At 39.2% G+C, this 19,568-nt stretch overlaps 1 protein-coding gene and 1 pseudogene across 3 annotated transcripts in view; one reads left to right on the top strand and one right to left on the bottom strand.

Annotated features, from left to right (window-relative positions):
- Positions 1-726: 726 nt before the first annotated feature.
- Positions 727-4,566, bottom strand: LOC114084191 (phosphoglucomutase-1-like; annotated as a pseudogene).
- A 1,013-nt stretch (positions 4,567-5,579) lies between these two features.
- Positions 5,580-19,568, top strand: part of Ino80 (INO80 complex ATPase subunit) — a 129,949-nt gene continuing 115,960 nt past the window's right edge. For all 3 annotated transcript variants that reach the window (XM_071608095.1, XM_027925365.2, XM_027925358.2), the window contains exon 1: positions 5,580-5,952. The gene's annotated coding sequence lies outside the window, so the exon portion shown is untranslated. The remainder of the gene's footprint in view (positions 5,953-19,568) is intronic.

Raw genomic sequence — 19,568 nt, 5'->3', positions numbered from 1 at the left:
TCCAGCATGTATGCATGCACACACATATCGATCTATCATCTATTTTTTAGTGTGTATAGCTATCTATATTTATATCTTTGTAAAGCTAGGAATGGTGACACATGCCTATAGTCCCAGCACTTAAGAGGAGCCCTTAAGCCTATGAATTTGAGACCAGCCTGGGCAACACAAACCACAAGGCTGGACTTGATGTCATGTGCCTGTAATCCCAGAGACTCAGGAGGTTGAGACAGGAGAATGGCAAGTTGGAGGCCAGTTGTAGAAATTTAGTGAGATTCTGTATCAAAATAAAAAGGGTTGGGGATGTGGTGTCCCTGATTTCAGTCCACAATACCAAAAACAAATAAACAAAACCAACATTAAAAGCATTATTATAAAAGATTGATAAATTTAGCAGGATGCAGTGGTGCATATCTATAATCCCAGTGATTTAGGAGGCTGAGGCAGAAGGTTTGCCTCTTCAAGGTCAGTCTCAGTAACTTAGCAAGACCCTGTCTCAAAAGAAAAATAATGAAGGGCTAAGGATATAAGTTGGTGGTAGAGCCCCTTTGGGTTCAAATCCCAGTACCACAAAAATGAATAAAAAATAAATACATAAAAATAAAATATCAACAAATTTGAATGTATTAAAATCAAGAATTTTTCTTTAAAGAGGATATTCTGAAGAAAGTGAAAAGGTAAGTAGTAGTCTGAAGGAAGACATTCATGATAGAATTAGCAAACAACTTGTATGAAGAATAAATCAAGAACTTTTATAGGAAGGGCATTTTTGCAAAGAAAGTTGGTCAAATTATACAAAATTGCAGTTAGACAAGAAGCAATAAATTCAAGACAATATAGTGACTATAAAATCACTAAGAATAGATTTTTTTGGGGGGAGGGTGGGAGATTAATGGGGCTTAAACCTGGGTAATTAATCACTGAGCCACATCCCCAGCCTTTTTTATTGTTTTTTGTTTCTTATTCTGCTTTAATATACCAAAATATCTGTGCAAATGGGACTGTGCTACAAAACAAGTCAGAATCTGTAGACAAGTATGTCTCACTTAGAGGAAAACTGATTGGAGAGAAGGCACCGGAAATTACATTTTGTTGGATTACATGTAGACAGTAAACTGGGGGAAATATTCATCAAGGAGAATGGAACTTCTGCTGTCATTTTGTAGGCACATCCTAAAGAAGAAAGCTGGCCTCACTCGCTGATGCTCAGCCTCCACCTTGCACTGTTGTGTAAACAGTGTCTGATGCTAAGGAGAGATACCCACACAGCCTCAGTGCAGAAGGGCATGAAAAGGAACGGACATAAACCTGTGGGTCCTCTTCCCTCTCTCACACAGCTCCCGAGGGGACTCAATTGGAAGTGCTTTGCAATGTGCTGTTTATCAACAACTATGAAATGGAAAAATCAAATCCTAAAAATCTGGGTAGATACACTTTGTTTCTGTCCATATTCTTCAATCAGATGACATGGATAGGTCCTGGGATGGAAGGACATACAGCATCTGGCAGGTCTTCCTAGGTGATTACAGTGGGTGCAGTGTATCTTGTCTTCTCCTGGAACCGGGACACCTTTAGAGCAATAGAAATAAGTTGGGGTGGAGGGCGGGGGCGCACGACATGACCTGGGGGTTCTGATTGATTTTGGCAACATCCTTCTCAAAGCTGTCAATGTATAGTCGAATGGTGGGCCCTGCATTCCCAGTGCCATTTAGTTGGAAGATGATGTGAGAACTGTTTGCAAAAGTGACTCACAAGCTCTAATTTCTTGAAATGCTTCCTCCATGGGGTCCCTGAATTCAAAGTTATCAGCTTTCTCCAAAGTGTAGACTTTGTCACTTGCAGAGAACTGCTTCGCCACAAAGGAGCAAACATCAGTCTCCAGGTCCTTCCTCATCTTGCTTGCACCCTCTGCTTCCACCTTCTCGTAATCACACCTCGTAAAGAAGTTCAGGCCATACTTTTGCCAATGATCTCTACAAATATGCTTTGAACTGTGTTTGCAGGTGGCAAGAATGGAGAGCCCCGAAAGGATAGCCCACAGTCTACCTTTCTCACAAATGTGATCACAATCAGTGCCAAAGCCCTCGTCCTCTCAAAGGGACAGTTTACTTGCATCCATCAAATTCCCAAAAAAACTTCCAGCCAGTTGGGGTCTCATACAAAGCCATCTTTGCAGCGTTAGCCACCCAGTCCAGAGCACCACTTGTAGGCATGCTGCGTGCAAAGCCACAGACCCCAGTCCGCTGGAAATATGGAATGCTGCAGATATTGGCAGCAATGATAGCCACAGAGTCTGAAGGGTTCACAAAGAACCTATGCTTGCCCAGAATCATGTTTTGATTCCCATTTCCATTGAACACAGCCCAAAGTCATGCTCTCCAGACTTCATAGTCTCCACTTGGTCAGTTGGGGTCAGGGGAACACAATTTTTTTTTTTTTTTCTTAGAGAGAGAGAGAGAGAGAGAGAGAGAGAGAGAGAGAGAGAATTTTAATATTTATTTTTTAGTTTTCGGCGGACACAACATCTTTGTTTGTATGTGGTGCTGAGGATCGAACCCGGGCCGCACGCATGCCAGGTGAGTGCGCTACTGCTTGAGCCACATCCCCAGCCCCAAGGGGAACGCAATTAACTGCTGAATTTTCTGGGGTGCCGAGTGCCGAGTTCTTCAGAGATTCTTCTTTACGTATGGGCCCACAACTCCATGCATGGCATCCATATGGATCTTTAGCCTGTTCGGACAAGAAAGAAGTTCTTTCAGTGCATTGAAACCAAAGATATTTCTCAGCATTGAGGCATAAGCTTCCACTGAATTCACAATTTCCACTGTGAAAGGCTTTAACTTGTTTTCCAGGTCAAACTGTTGCTTGGCCAGAACACCAAGGTCCACTTTCAGATCAGAGCAAATTTCATACTGTTTGATAGCTTTGGAAATTTTTATCAGTAATTGCTTCTGGAGCAGGTTCTATGTTAAAAAACAGTAAATTTGATTCCAAAATCTCCATTAGGTCTCCTGGGTTGTGGCTGGCTGTCAGAATGATCCCACCAATGGCTTTGATTTTTCTAATGGTGTAGGATACAGCAGGGGGTAGAGAGATTCTATTCTCTCCATGCCCTTCTGACACATGCACTAATCTGATTATAAGTTTGCAAATCAAAATTTAACTGTTGTTCCCAATCAGTAAATTGTCCTGTACTAGTCAACATGTCTACCATAATATTATTAATTCCATGCCTTCTATTAACTTCTGCCTGCTTGGAGCAGAAATCCACCCAATTAGACCTCCACAGTAAACAAGCGCCTCTGGAAAGATGCACTTTTGCTAGTGTGACCCAATCATAATGTGGCAGAGCTTCACTAGATATTGATTCTATCAGGCTTTGAACAAAAGGTAAGTTCGAGCCATGTGGAACAAGCAAATTTTCATTCTTTTAATGTTTAAAAAAAATGGCAGAGGGGCTGGGGTTGTGGCTCAGTGGTACAGCACTTGCCTAGCATGTGTGAATCACTGGGTTCCATTCTCAGCACCACATATAAATGAATGAATAAAATAAAGGTCCATCAACATCTAAAAATTAAAAAAAAAATTTAAAAAAAAAAAAAGGAAAGAAAAGAAATGGCAGGGGGGTGGGGTAGGGCAAGCTAATCTGCCAGATCTAGCTTTCTCCACAAAAATGGAGCCTGTGCCTGCCTTATTTACATAGGCCTTACCATAGAATGTTCTCCACCAAAATAGGATAAAGCTGGGCTGTTTAGTTCTTAATAGGATACACCCATCTCCAGTACTACTGTGAGGGGCATTTCTAGCAGAGCGGAGGGGAAGTTCACGTGCTTTAGGCGATCTATTGACACCGGGAAAACAACGGAAAGTTCCCAGGTCCAGGCCTATCCCTCTCTGGCTCCATGCAGAGAAAAAACTATTTGTACAATGTGTGAAGCACACATCCCTAAAGCTCCATCCATTCCTTGTTATATGAGAAATTCTTTGGCTGAGAAGTTAATGTTCACCATTTTTTAAAGTTTTCTGGAGCCTCAGAACTGGCATCCATATAGCACTGGTATTCTTAATAGACAGAGCTCTGAAGGATCCTCCTGAGGTTTTTGTTTAACCTCTTGAACACTCTTAAGAATCTCTACTTTAGGGACTTTTCTTTGAAGTCCTGTCAGCACGCATCTACTATAATTTTTGAGATATGGCGATCCATGGTTATTATGTTGAAATTGGGTTCAATTGTATGGACACCTTTTTTTGGGTTCTGCTCTAGCATGATTAGATAGAGCCATGCGGCTCTAGTCATTATCATAATATTCACCAGAGCCTGAGTGTCAGCCCTGGTGGGTTGATTGATAAGTAGCAAAAATGGAGACAAATAAATCTTCCATGGTGGATCGATTGTTCTGATATGAAGGGCTATTGGTTGATTTGGAGCAGTTATTTCTTCGTCTTTCTCCCCTTCTGTACCAGAAAGTCTGGGCTCAGGTTTTCCTGCCTGTTGAAAACCATGATTTGCTATCTCCGTGAGCAGCTTCATTTTGATATAACATGAAGAAGTGCATATGGAACTTCTTTCCACTTACCTTCTCTCTTACAAAATAAATTTATATTGTCAGATGATATGATAACTTAAGGACCTGTTCATGGACCATTTCCTCCACAGCTAAAGCCCATTAAAACCAAGCAACAAAAAGAGATCATTTTCTTCCTTTTCAAAGGCTCATAATTGAAAGTAGTTGAACTCAAAAAGATACATCCTAATAGGCTACAATCTAAAACCAGATTTGAGTTGCCCACGACATCGGGGCAGACAAAAAACACAGTAAACAAAACAACTCCTGCAGGAAGATCTAAGGGCTTAAGTCCAACAATTCCTTACACTTATTCAAAGCGAGGATCCATTTATCAAACTGCCCTAGGCAGTCGATCCTTTTACATGATACCTAAGAAAACAACAAGGGAAAAAAGAATTCTGTGGTCGCACGTGCCGAGGCGACTCATCCGACTGCTTTAAATGGAATGTGCACCAAAGCTTACTCGTTTCTCTGTTCCAAGAAGTTTTAAGCCTGGGTGGGTGACACCGTCTGAAGACGATTTGGAGAAGTCCCCAGGCGAACGGTGCCCAGGCAGGTGCAGGCACCCTCAAGCGCCAATATCGTATCTGCATGCACCCACCAAAGCATAAAACTTACCGCTAGTTAGTCTCCCAATATTATCAGTGTTCGGTAGCCCCTCCCACCTCCTACCTCTGAGAACAAATATTCCCAGGATCCGGGGCGGTTCCCATTGACGTTATTTCCGGGAAAACTAACCTTTCTTTGGCGGTTGCGGATCTAAGAGCTCTCGCGAGATTTGCTCCCCCGAGATCTGCTTGCTCACTCTAGCGAAGACATCCTCCTCCTCCTCCCCGCCGCCTTTCGGCAATCTTCGCCAGTCCCAGCCCCAACCAATCTGCACGCAGATGGCATGGATGAGGGTCTCCCCCCGAACCCCGGTCCACGCGGGGCGTCAGGCGGCAGCCGCGGGGTACGAACTGCACGAGACTGACGACAGCGGCACTGCGAGCGGCCACGGGCTGGCGAGTAGCAGTGAGCGTGGGTGGGGCGGGGGTAAGCCAGCCGAGTAACGGCTCGATTGTTCTGGCCTGGCTATGGCGCCTCTCCTCCCCCCCGCCATGGCTCCCCGTGTCCCTGCTCCGCTCCTCTCAGTGAGTGAAAGTGGCCGCCGCCGCCGCCGGCCCAGCGCCCGCAGCCGCCTCAGCGCCGCCGCCATCTTGGGGTCCCAGGAGCCGCCGAGGGAGCGAGCTAGGAGCGTTCACGTCCACCGCAGTCACCGTCCCACGGCCTCAGAGAGCGAACCGCGGCTCCACCGTCGGCGGGGCGACCCCCCCCTCCAGACCCCGCCCGTACCCCGCCCCCCCTCCGCCGCCGTCGCGGCGGCGGGGCCCCGCGGCCCGAGGTGAGGTGATTAGATGTGGGCGGGCGAACGGAGGGGGGGTTGTGTAGGCCCCGTTGCGCCCCTCTCTGCGGGCGACGACTGGGCCGCGTCTTAAAGGGGCCGTCGCCCCCGGCCCCTGGATTTGTTGGGGATAGTAGGATGGGTGTGGACACTCCCCGCAGGGTTGGGACCTCTGGGACCTGGGCCTGGTCCTTCCCCTTCCCCCTCATACCTCTGGAGACCCAGGGTCACGCGATGACCTCAGATACCCGAGGAAGCCCGTGGGGCACCCACATGTTGGGAGTGTGTTAGACCAGGTGCACGTGGGACCCGGTGGGGCGGTGTCGGGCTAACACGTGTGTGGGTTTGGGGGTGGGTAGGGGCAGGGCGGAGGCTGCTCTTGCTGGAGTGGGAATCAGTGAGAGTTATGCCTGTCAATTTAAACAAATGAGATCTAAGAGCTTGAGTATTCAGTGTCAATTTATGGGGAGCAAGTTGGTATGTGGATGAATCGTGCACGTTGCTGGTTGTTTTTGGGTGGGGGCAGACTAACACGTGCACAGACTTAGGAGTGTGTAGGTGACATCCTTTCTGTTTTTTTTTTTTTTTTAGACTTTTGTAGTGCGTCTAAGCAAGTGTCATCTTATTTTGACGTTTCTTCTTGAGCTTGCTGATGAAAAGTACTACTTCCGTAATCACTGAGGATGGAAGCCCCCTACAGTTTAGGAGTGATAGAGCCTAAGAAGGGACTATTTTAGTTAGTAACCAACTGCTCAAAATTTTTTGATTCTCACTGTCCCCGTTTTCCTGTTCTTGTACTTGTTTGGAATGGAGGAGAGAATTTGGAGATGACCTCTCTTAACATAACAGATAATCAGCTTAGATTTCCAGTCAGTGACTTCCATGATTTCCTTGTGGCTTACCAGTGGGAACCTTTTTTTTTTTTTTAAGAATTAGGGAGGGCTGGGGTTGTGGCTCAGCGGTAGAGCGCTGGCCTATCATGTGTGAGGCGCTGGGTTTGATTCTCAGCACCACATAAAAATAAATAAAGTCATTGTGGCCATCTATAACTAAAGAAAAAAAAAACAACTCAGGGGTGCTTAACTACTGAGCCACCTTCCCAGCCCTTTTTAGTTTTTATTTTGGAACAGGGTCTCGCTCAGTTGCTAAGGCCTTTGCTTAGTTGCTGATGCTGGCTCTGAATTTGTGTTCCTCCAGCATCAGCTGCCTGTGCACCACTGTGCCCAGAAACATATTTTTTTAAGAGCTTTATTGAGATATGATTCACACATGCACGCACACACGAAAAAGTCAGCTGAATTAGGTACAATAAAGTGATTTTTAGTGTATACATAGAATTGTATAGTTATTACCACTATTTGTCACCCCCCAAAGAAGCTCCTATGCAGTCGCTCCCCATTTCCTCTCTTCCAGCTCCTTCCTTCCTTCCTTCCTTCCAGTTCCAGTAATACATAATATACTTTTCTTTCTCTTATTTTTGTCTATTTTGGACACTGCCATTTCATATAAAGGAAAATTTTACAATTGGTGTTCTTTTGTGACTGGCTTCTTTCATGATATTTTCAAGGTCCTTACCTGTTTTAGCATGTGGACTTTGTTCCTTTTTATTGCCGAATAATATTCCTTTTTGTTTATGTTTTGTTTGTTTGTTTTTTGTGGTGCTGGAGATTGAACCCAGGGCCTTGTACATGCAAGGCAAGCACTCTACCAACTGAGCTGTATATCCCCCAGCTCTTGGTTATGTTTTATAGTTGAAATTCTCAAGCCCTTCCTATAAGACAATTTTGAGATTATTATGAGTCATTATATCCATGAGTTCAGCATTCTTGGATATATCCAATTTTGGGTTGAAAATATTTTTCAAATTTCCAGAAAATTCCAAGAAACAAAACTTGAATTTGCTATGGGTCAAGCACTATGAAAATCCACAAGAATGAATTGATAAATAGACACTCTGCTGTCACTCCTCCCATTTCACAGATCCTTATTCTCTCTTCAACACTTGTTTGAGCATTGTTAACTTTGCATGTCTTTTTTTTTTTTTTTTTTAGTTGTTGGACCATTATTTTACTTATTTATATGTGGTGCTTAGAATTGAACCCAGTGCTTCACACATGCTAGGCAGGGGCTTTACCACTGAGCTAAAACCCCAGCCCACTTTGCATGTTTTTCTGTACTGTGTAGCTCCATCTGTGATGATTGTGTCTGGACTGTACACATAGACTTTTTTCCTTGTTCCCTGAACAATGCAGTATAATAATTTACATAGCATTTACATTGTGTTAGGTATTAAAAGTAACCCAGTGATGGTTTAAAGTATATGGAAGATGTGTGTAGGCTACATGTGAATACTATGTCATTTTATATAAGGGACTTGAACATTCTGGGATTTTGGTATGGGGGGAGGCCTGGAACCAATCTTCAGGATATTGAAAAATGACTGTGTAGTTAAGTGTCACAATGATATTTTGGTAAAAATTGAACTACATACACAGTGATGGCTGTGTGTAGCTGAGGTGTATAGTAGGTTATACTATCTAAGTTTGCATAAGCACACTCTGCAATGTTCACAGGACAGAAATAGCACATTACTTTCTCAGAATGTAAGTGAAGTATGACTGCATATGTAAATGTTGCATGCCTTTTAGATTCTAAAGTGAATTTTGTTTTTAAGGGATTGAATTCCATTATGTTAGTTTATTGTGTTCTTTTCCTTCACATTTTGTTTTAGAAGAATTCAAGCCTATTTTTGGTGCTCTGCATCTTTTGATAATAAATAGCTATAGAGAATACAAATGTGATTAGAAAAGTTTATAGCTAATAAAAACATTTTGAATGTGTCAAAGTGGAAAATGGGTTAAGTCAAGGCAACTGATCATAAACTGGTATTATAATTTTACTTAATCAAAGTTTGTCATGGTAATACTGAAGGAAGGTATGTTGGCTTTGACGGATGGTTTTTCCATCAACATGGGTAGGTAAGAAATAGACACCTTTTCTACCCATGAGAAGATAAAATTTGGCTTAGGAATTTAATGTCAGCATACAAGTACACAAAAAAAACATAAATGTCAAAATACTGTGATTTTTAGAGTAGTCACAATTGGATAGGATCAATGGGAAACTGCATTTGTGTAGGAAAGTAAGTGAAGTTAAAGACAAGTTTAAGGGCTAGGATTGTGGCTCAGCAGTAGAGTGCTTCACTGGCACATGGGAGGCCCTGGGTTCGATCCTCAGCACCACATAAAAAATAAATCAATAAAGATATTGTGTCCAACTTAAAAAATCTTTTTGTTTTTTTGGTACCAGGGATTAAACCCAGGTCACTTAGCCCCTGAGTCACATTCTCAGCACTTTTTTGTATTTGATTTAGAGACAGGGTCACTGTTAGTTGCTTAGGGTCTCTCTTAGTTGCTTAGGGCTTCGGTAATTTTTGCTGAGGCTGGCTTTGAACTTGTGATCCTCCTGCCTCAGCCTCCAGAGCCGCTGGGATTACAGGGGTGTGTGACTGTGCCCACCTAGAAGTTGGATCTTTTTTTTTTTTTTTAATATTTATTTTTTAGTTATAGGTAGACACAATATCTTTATTTATTTTGACGTGGTGCTGAGGATCGAATCCAGTGCTTCTTCACACATGGTTGGAGTCCTCTACCTCTGAGCCACAACCCCAGCCTAGAAGTCGGATCTTAAGTATCAGAATTTTAATATGGTAGGCTGTAGCGTGTAGAGAATGTAAAGAACTTATCACTGATATCAGGTAAAAACTTGTTAAGAGCCATATTATGGTTGGACATGTTGGCATACGACTGTATTCCCAGTTACTCTGGTGGCTGAGGCAGGAGAATTGCAAGTTAGAGGCCAAGCTCAGCAATTTAGTGAGGCTCTAAACAACTTTGTGAGATCCCCTGTCTCAAAATAAAAAAATAAAAAGGGCTGAGGTTGTGGCTCAGTGGTAAAGCAACTCTGGGTTTAATCTGCAGTACCCGCTTCCAAAAACAAAAAATGGCCATAGTATGTATCTTCTGATCATTTAATCCTCAAAAAACCCTCTCTATATATCCCATTTCACAGAAAACAATCTGTTCATAGATAACAATCTGTGAAATCAGCCAGTAAATGACAAAGTCAGTGTTCTCTTCTTTTTTAAAGCTCTTTGCCCTCCCACAAATGTTCTGGAGAGTATTTTGTATAGAAATATAAAGGTATCAATAAGATTTTTCATGTAATTCATATCAAGTTTCAGTTGTAGGAATAATGGATTTGGTTTCTGATCCTGAGAGAGTGGATTTACTTGGGGTGGAAAGTTGATCACAGAGAAGCTTAATTCTTGTGTCTTCAATAACTATATAAGGGAGATTTCCTATGTGTTAGGTCAGAGGTAGAAGATCAGTAATAGTAAGCTTAGTTGACAAATTAGATACAAAAATCATTGTGACTTAATGAGGTCTGTATTTTTTTTTTTTTTTTTTATGGTGCTGGGGATCGAACCCAGGGCCTTGTGGAGGTCTGTATTTTTTTTTTTTTTTAATATTTATCTTTTAGGTGTAATTGGACACAATGCCTTTATTTTATTTACTTATTTTTATGTGGTGTTGAGGATCGAACCCAGGGCCTCACATGTGCTAGGCGAGCGTTCTACCACTGACCCCCAGCCCCAGCGGTCTGTATTTTTAATGGACTAAAGGAAAATGAGTAAATGATGCTGTGCATTTATATAAAACCTTAACTAGCAAGGATTGATAAATAGTCTCTGTGATGGTGTCTAGAGCAGGGTTCTTAAATTTATATAGAGTATCTTTGATTCCTTGGCAGTCTGAAGCCTTTGAGCCCCTTCTCAGAACATGCCTTCTTTTGGTGGTGCTGCAGATTGAATCCAGGGCATTGCACATGCTAGGCAAATACTCTACAACTGGGCTATGTTCCTGTCTCAGAATATGACTTTTAAATGCAAAATACAGTTCATATATTTAAAAAATAATTTTTTAAAAAATATTTATTTTTTAGGTGTAGATGGACACAACACAATACCTTTATTTATTTATTTATTTTTTATGTGGTGCTGAGGATTGAACCCGGGTCCTGCTCGTGCTAGGCGAGCACTCTACCGCTGAGCCACAATCCCAGCCCCCCAAAATAATTTTTAATATGAGAAATTTTCTTATTATTATAAACTAATAATTAGAAGTAGCCCTGCTAATACTGCTATTAGCTGCCTATATTCCCAATAGTAGGAAATGCTAATTTCAATTATAGGTTAACAAAAATAAAAATGTAAATAATAATTGTTACTGTTATTATAGTAGTGGGGATTGAACCAGAGCCTCTGCACATGTAAGCAGGTGTTCTACCATTAAGCCACACCCTGAGCCCCTTTATTTTGAGACAGGATCTTGCTCATTTATTTGCCCAGGCTGATCTCAAATTTGCAATCCTCTTTCCTCTGCTTCTTGAGTAACTGGAACACCGTGCCTGGCAAAGATGTGAATTTTTTCCATCTGAGTTCATGGACCCCAGTTTAAGAACCCCTACCTTAGAGAGTCCTGGGCATATAACTAAGGTATTTCATATAGGGCACAATGGTGATTTCGGTAAGTAGGAATTTTTTTTTTTTTTTTGGTATCAGGGATTGAATGCAGGGGGCACTCAACTACTGAGCCACCTCCCTAGCCCTATTTTGTATTTTTAGAGATAGGGTCTCACTGAGTTGCTTAGTGCCTCGATTTGGCTGAGACTGGCTTTGAACTCAAGATCCTCCTGCCTTAGTCTCCTGAGCCATTGGGATTATAGGCATGTGCTACCGTGCCTGGCAGGATTGACTTTCGAGTCATGTTCACAAGAACATGAACATGACTCCTTATAGGAAAAGAGCTGTTCATAGTTTCCTTAAGGAAAAATCAGTTAGTATTGTGGGAAGATACTCACTGGTTTTGGACTTAAAAAGACCTTAGTTCGAGTTTCAATTCTTAATTGTAAAATGGAGATCATAATAATTTCTCCCGTCTGAAAGTTAATGATGTATTAATTTAAACAAAGCATATCAATAATGTTAATGGTTTTTCTTCTTTGAAGATATAAACATACTAAAAGCTGTGACATACATTTAGTTTTGATTTAGAGGAGGGGAAATTATTATAATGTAGGTAGGAACAACATGTATGGACATGAGGTTTTTCTCAGGGTATTCAAGTATATAGTATACCTTTTAGGAATGTCATGAAGAATATTTTTATTTCTTATAAAAGAAAAATAAGGTGCCTCCAGTTTGGTATGTTATAGTTAGGTTTTCTGGTAAGAAGTTAGTAACTAAGCAGAATAAAGTATGGATAAGTCTGTCATATTTGTATGAATGAATAGAAAAAATGGCTAGTAACAGTGTATCAAAAAGGATACTAGGCCAAATGGTCAGTTTATCCTTGAGAATTTTGCCTGAATATATTGCCAGAGAGCCAAATAAAATGTTAGACATGGACTGAGGTTGTGGTTCAGTGGTAGAGCGCTTACCTATCATGTGTGAGGCACTGGTTTTGATCCTCTGCACCTCATAAAAATAAATAAATAAATAAACAAAATAAAGGCATTGTGTCCATCTACAACTAAAAAACAATTTTTTAAAAATATTAAAGTCATTTCCAAGAAGAGAATGAAAAATAAAATTTGAAAATGTACTGTTGATAGCTCAGTAGTATATTACATGTGCTTAGCATGTATGTGCAAAGGTCCTGGGTTCAATCCTAAGTACACACCAAAAAAGAACTGCATCATCTTGTAAGAAACCACATGTATTCACTCTTAAACTTTTGAATGGTTTCCACTAATTTTAACTAAAGAAAGAACAAATTGAGCAGAAGAGAAATTTCCAGAAAGTGGCAGTAAAAATGAAGGTAATGGTCAGGCTTGGTGTCCAGCTTGGGTGTGGCTCAGTGGTAGAGCACTGGCCTAGGTTGCTTGAGGCCCGGAGTTTAATCGACAGACTGAAGTAGACTATGAATTTTTTTTTTTTTTTTAACATTTCTACCTACCTATCTATCTATCTATCTATCTATTTATCTGTTTATTTATTTTTATGTGGTACTGGGGATTGAACCCAGTTCCTCACACATACTAGGCAAGCGCTCTACCACTGAGACACAACCCACTATGAATTGTTTTGAGTTAAGAAAAACACGAGGGTTTGGGTATGTATCTCTGGTAGTCTGGTAGAGGAACACTTGCTTGGCATGTGCAAGGCCCTGGGTTCAATTTCTAGCACCACACACACACACACAAAAAAAAAAATACAATGAGAAAAAAAGAAAAGAAAAACATGAATAATACTGGAAAATTAGAACTAGTTTGAAAGATGAATATTGCTTGACTGAGCTTTAATAGTGAGTAGTTTGTTTTTGAAACTTACTAGAGCAGAAAGTAGTTAAAAACAGACCAGATATAATTTAAGGATTATAAAGCCAAAGACTTTTGCGATCCAGCCCTAGATCAGTTCTGGTTGATAAAACATTTATTGATATTTGTACCTAAGGGTTTATGAAACTCCTGTTTTGCAATATATTGAATTTTTTAGGTCAGTCTCTAAAATATTTTTGTCTAGGATGTCATTCTAATGTTGGTAATTATTTTTGTTTTAGAATCAGTACACAATACATAATATAATAATAGATTAGGCCCTAGAACAGGCCTTGGGCAGATTTTTCTATAAAGGGTCAGATAGTAAATGTCTTAGACCTTACAGCAACTCCTGCTATTGAAGTATAAGAGAATCCACAGTTGATGTGTAAGTGAAGGAGTGTTTTCTGATGAAACTTTATTTATTGATACTGAAAACTTAAATTTATATAATTTTTAGGTGTTACAAAATGCTGTTTTTTGTTTTTCCACCATTTAAAAATGTAAAATCCAGTTTAGCTTTTATAAAAAACTTTATCAAACTGGGTAGCAGGCAGGATTTAGCTTATAGGCCATTTCTGTTCCAACCCCTGTTCTAGAGTCTTGATTCTACCACTCTCTGCCTATGGTTACTTAACCTTTGAACCATAATTCTGTCTTGAAATGGGAATAAGAACAGACTCTACTTTATAGAGTTATTAGATATAAACAAGATAACCCATGTAAAGTGCTTAGAAAGTACCTGACACATAATAAATGGAATATATTATTATCATATTGAACACCTTTATTTTACAGTGAGGTTGTTGGGCCCCAAAAGGTGAGCTGATCGTGGTCTATGGCTTATCAATACATTTCAAGCTACAGCTCTTCAGCTACTCTTTCTACCCTATTGTGCTGCTTCCATCGTCACAGGAGGGTGGTACCATTTAATTCTATTAACATTACTGCTTGAGCCAGGTCTGGTAGTGTACACCTATAATTGCAGCAACTTGGGAAACTGAGGCAGGAAGGTTGCAAGTTTAAGTCTAGCCTCAGTAACTTGGTGAGACCCTCAGCAGCAATTGAATAAATTGAAATATTGCTTGAACTACTCCAATGGTGTGGTTCATGTCCTAGGAACCTCTTTGTGGCACTTTAGCCTACACACATACACACACTCACACACACTCTCTTGTCTGTCCTTCTATTCATCCATCCATCCAGTCCATTCTGGGGATCTAAACCAGGGGTGATCTGTCTTCCCAGGACTGGGAATCTAACCTAGGAATGATTTACCACTGAGCAGCATTCCCAGATCTGTTTTTATTTTTAGACAGGTTCTAAGTTGCTGAGGCTGGCCTGGAACTTAAAATCTTCCTGCCTTACTTAGCCTCCTGGGTTACTATTACTGGGATTACAGGTGTGTGCCATTCTGTACTGTTAGACAGTTTTGGAGTCAGACAATGGATTTTAATCCTGGCTTTGCTACTTCTGGCATTATGACCTTGGACAAGATACCTGGCCTTAGTTTCTTGTAAAATGGGATTATAATAGTATGTACCTGATACAAGGCTTGAGTTAATGCATATGTAAAATGTACATGTACATAAGATGTTTTTGGCACATCAGTAAAATGTGTGTGTAGCCTCATTATTACAACAATATCTGATAAGAAAAAAATCACAGAATTTGTACCAACCTTGGAATTCTTTGTAATGGAGGTTCCTCCTACCCTGAGACTTCTTGCATAGAGGAAAAAATGTCTGACATTAATTTAACAAATATTTATTAACTAGGACCTAGTTTAGTGTAAGCATATCCCCTTGCTCATATTTGTTAGACTGTATAGCAAAGAGAAGGAAAATAATTATATTTGCTGTTAATATAACCATTACAGACCTGAGTGGCTGAAATATCTAAAGATCTAAAAGCAAGACCCAATTAATGTATGATTCAACTCTTGTTTATTTACAGAAGGTTTGTCTATAGGATGAAATATCTGAACTTTGATTTTCGGTATTCCCTTGGGAACTAGTTCTATGCAACTTCTCTCTTGGCACTAACATCAGTTAAACAAGTCCATTCCCAAAGTAAAAAGTGACATTTAGTATAGGAAAACTAATTATAAAAGTCATTTGGAATATCAGCTGTTTCTGGATGTCTTTTACATTGTATTCTCTATAATTACCTATCATTTTTGTAATAATAGATGGTTAACTATAAAGAACTGGTAACTAAATTTCCCCACTCCTTTGTATGTGATTCCTATTTCTCACAAGTGACTGCTGAGTAAGCTAATGCTTTATTCCCTCTGCTGAGTTATGAACTGGGCTCTCAAGTTTCTTTGGGCTTTGAATTCAGTTCTTTATCGCTTCTGCAGGAGGTTTTTTTTTTTCTTCTCTGCTAATTCTGAATACGGTAAATGTTTTCATCGTTCGTGGTTCTAGCTTTGGAAGTTGTTGGAAGTCACTGGTTCTTCACTGAGAAGAATTTTTGGCTCTTTTTTTTGTTTTGTTTTTTTGGTTCTGAGGATCAAACCCAGGGCCTCATGTATGCTAAACATGTGCTTTACACTGAGCAACACTTCCATTTCAAATTCTTAATTGGATAAATTGTTTTTATTTATTTATTTATTTTTGTATCAAGTTTGGGTGCTTTAATACCAGAAGAGTGTGTTTTTTATGGAGCGGTACTGGGAATTGAACTGAGGGGCACTCAACCACTGAGCCACACACCCAGCTCATGAGTTGCTTAGTACCTCTATTTTGCTGAGGCTGGCTTTGAACTTGTAATCCTCCTGCCTCAGCCTCTCCAGCTGCTGGGATTATAGGCGTGTGCCTGGCCCAGAAGAGTTTTGAAGTGTATCCTAGGGGTCACTAACATAGCTATCTTTTTTTTTAGAATTATTATATGAAAAAATCTGTCAACTTTTTCAGGAAACATTTATCCCCTTTGAATTTCTTTTTAATTTTGGTTCTGGGGATTGAACCCAGGGGTATTTTACTACAAGCCCCATCCCTAGCCCTTTTTATTTTTTTTTAATTTTGAGACAGGGTCTCACTAAATTGCTTTAGACCTTGCCAAGGATGTGGGGGGAAGAAGAGAAGTTCAGTGGATTAGTCAAAGGGAAATGAAGGGAAGGCAGTGGGGATGGGAATAGCAAAGACAGAAGAATGAATCACACATAACTTTTTCTGTGTTCATTTATTAATACACCAGGGAATCATGTACAGCTATAAGAATGGGATCCTAATTAGAATAATTTATACTATGTCTATGTATAACATGTCAAAATACACTCTACTATCATTATATCTAAAAAGAAAAAAAGAATTTTAAAAAAACGCATGTGGTTAAAAATAAAAAAAGACCTTGCCAAATTGCTGAGGCTGACTTTGGGATCCTCCTGCCTCAGCCTCCCAAGCTACTGGGATTACAGGTGTGTACCATAGTGCCTGGATCCCCTTTAAAATTTCTCCATGTAGTAATACTTAGACCCTAAAATACTTTATAAAGAGGAATTAAACTTGTTTGGTCAATGTTGTGCCCCAGTTGTACAAGATAAAACTCCCCTGAGGCATTTGTGCTAATAAAAGCTATTTCTTTTATTGTCCTGATATTTTTGTTCTTTGCCTTCTTGAACATTATCTTCTAGGAAGTTGAAATGATTCTTTCCCAGAAGAAATCAAATGCATCATTATGGACTTTTTTGTTTGATTATATGGTCTCCGTTCCGTATCTGTGGTGTTCTGCAATTGAGGATTCAATTATTTGATTGAAAATACTTAGAAAAGCTTGAACATGTACAGACTTTTTTCTTACTATTCCTTGAAGAATGTAGTATAACAAGTATTTACATTGCTTTTACAGTATACTATAAGTAACTTAGAAATGTGTAGTGAAGTAATCTAGAAATGATCTAGTGAATAGGAGAATATACTTATAGTATATGCAGATTCTATGCTATTTAATATGAGAACTTGAACATCCATTAATTTGGGTCCAAGAACCACCTGTGGATACTGAGGATGACATATATTTAATTTGGGAAATAGTATTAAGAAAAAAGGAAGGGAAAATAAATGGGCATTTAAAAAATTTTTTCACATTTAAAATACAAGTACTATTTTTATCTTTGGAACTCTCTGCTTTGAGTAAACTCTAGGCTTGTGAATTTTCATGATTGTATAGTGATCCCTTCATTTAAGCAAGTTGTTTCTGGCCTCCATAAGAAGGCTCTGCCTGCCTCTTGTTGAGGGTAAGATCTTTTTCTTTGTTTCATTTTTAGTTATAGATAGACAGAATACCATTATTTATTTATTTTTATGTGGTGCTGAGTATTGAACCCAGTGCCTCACACATGCTCTGCAAATGCTCTACCACTAAGCCACAACCTCAGCCTTGAAGCTTTTTTAATCATTTTAATTTTTACTAATTTGTGGTGATGGGGATTGAATCCAGGGCCTCACAGATGTGGTAGGCAAGCACTGTACTGCTGAGCTACCCCCAGGTGCTTCTTTAAGTTTTCTTATTCTACAGCAGAGGCTGGTTGTGAAGAATTGGGCTTTGGAGTCATTGACAGTAGATTGAGTTTTAACTTAGTCAAGTCATTGAAATTAACCAAAACTAGACTAAAAGTTTATGACAATGAAGGTTCTCATACTGGTGGGCTCTTATTCTGTGTTATAGGCCATCAGGCCATAAGTAGAATTTTTACCTTCAACTGAGGCTAGTTTTGAATAGCTCTTTTTCTGGTGAATGGATTTGAGATTAAGTGAAACATTTCATAGAAATCAGAAAGGTTTTTCATATGAGCCATTGAGTTTTTGTTGTGAGATCATAGTATATTTATTGTGGACAGGAAACATCCTATCAAGCCTAATTATTCTTTAAATATTCATGAAAAACTTTCAATTTTTTTTGTAGAATTGCTTAAAAATACTTTAATAATTTAGATCTACCAAAATAAAGATGTCATTTTATGTCAACTAAATGGATAATGTAGGGCTGGGGTTGTGTGTGGCTCAGTGGTAGAGTGCTTGTCTAGCATGCATGAGGCACTGGGTTCAATCCCCAGCACCACATAAAAATAAATAAATAAAGATATTGTGTCCATCTACAACTAAAAAAATATTTTTTTAAAAAATGGGTAATATAAATGAATAAATGTTATTTAATAAAAAGTATAGTAATGAACATTTCATTAAATTTATCAATATTTATATTGTATAAAATTATATATGTTTTTATATTGTGTTACTTTCTCCCATATGAGGGTTTGATGTTTTACTAATTTAACCTATTTTAATTTATTTGTGGGGCTTTGTTGTGTTTTGTTTTGTTGGTGCTGAGTATTGAACATATACCTGGTACATGCTAGACAAGCACATCAAGCCACCCCGCAGTCCTGTGTTCTTTATAAAAAGAAACAAAAGAAAAGCAGTTTTTTTAATATGCTTTGTGCATTAGTACAGACATCCATGCTCTGCACTGAAGAGAACCGTTCTGATATTAAGAAAACTCCTTGTATTTTGTATGATTCCTTACTTGTTAAACAAAAGATAATTAGTTCATGCAAAAAGACTTATGATAGAGAACAGTTACAATACGTATTAAGCTAAGAGAACTAAGAGAAATGGGAATAATTTAGTGTGTTCATGTAAACACTAAGTTGTCATTTCCTTAAGAGAATTAAGGATGGGTCTCTTGCTTATTTTATCAGAAAGAGGTGCTAGTTACGTTCAGCTTATGCTATAGTATCCTTTAGTATTTCTACCTTAAACTGATACTGGAGAAACACAGAATTTAGAGCCAAAAGGCTGTAAATTGAATCCCAGTGTAAGCTGGCCAAGAGAAAGTATACCAGCATATATATACTGTATAATTCTGGGTGAGCTTGGCACCCATCACACTTCTTTGAGAAGTCTGGCAAAGTTATAATATTTGTATTAGAGGGAATTCATGCATTTAATTAGTGTAGAGTTGCATAGGATGCCACTTAGATACACTATTTGCTGTGTCTTCTACAGACTGATTTAAAAAATATTTTTGCAAACTGATAGGGAGTTAAACCAGAGAGAATGGTTATATATACATATATATATTTTTAATGCAGAAGTTTATCTACCCCATGATCTCAAAGATATGCTCTTAAGTTTTCTTTTAGAAACTTTATCAATTTAACTCTACATTTATCTGTGATTCATGTTAATTTCATTTTATTTATTTATTTATTTATTTTAGTTATCGGCGGA

This window comes from Marmota flaviventris, chromosome 2 (assembly GCF_047511675.1).
Source record: "Marmota flaviventris isolate mMarFla1 chromosome 2, mMarFla1.hap1, whole genome shotgun sequence".
NCBI classification, from domain to species: domain Eukaryota; kingdom Metazoa; phylum Chordata; class Mammalia; order Rodentia; family Sciuridae; genus Marmota; species Marmota flaviventris.
The sequence above is the reverse complement of the archived record's forward strand: the minus strand, read 5'-3'. Positions and strand labels throughout refer to the sequence as shown.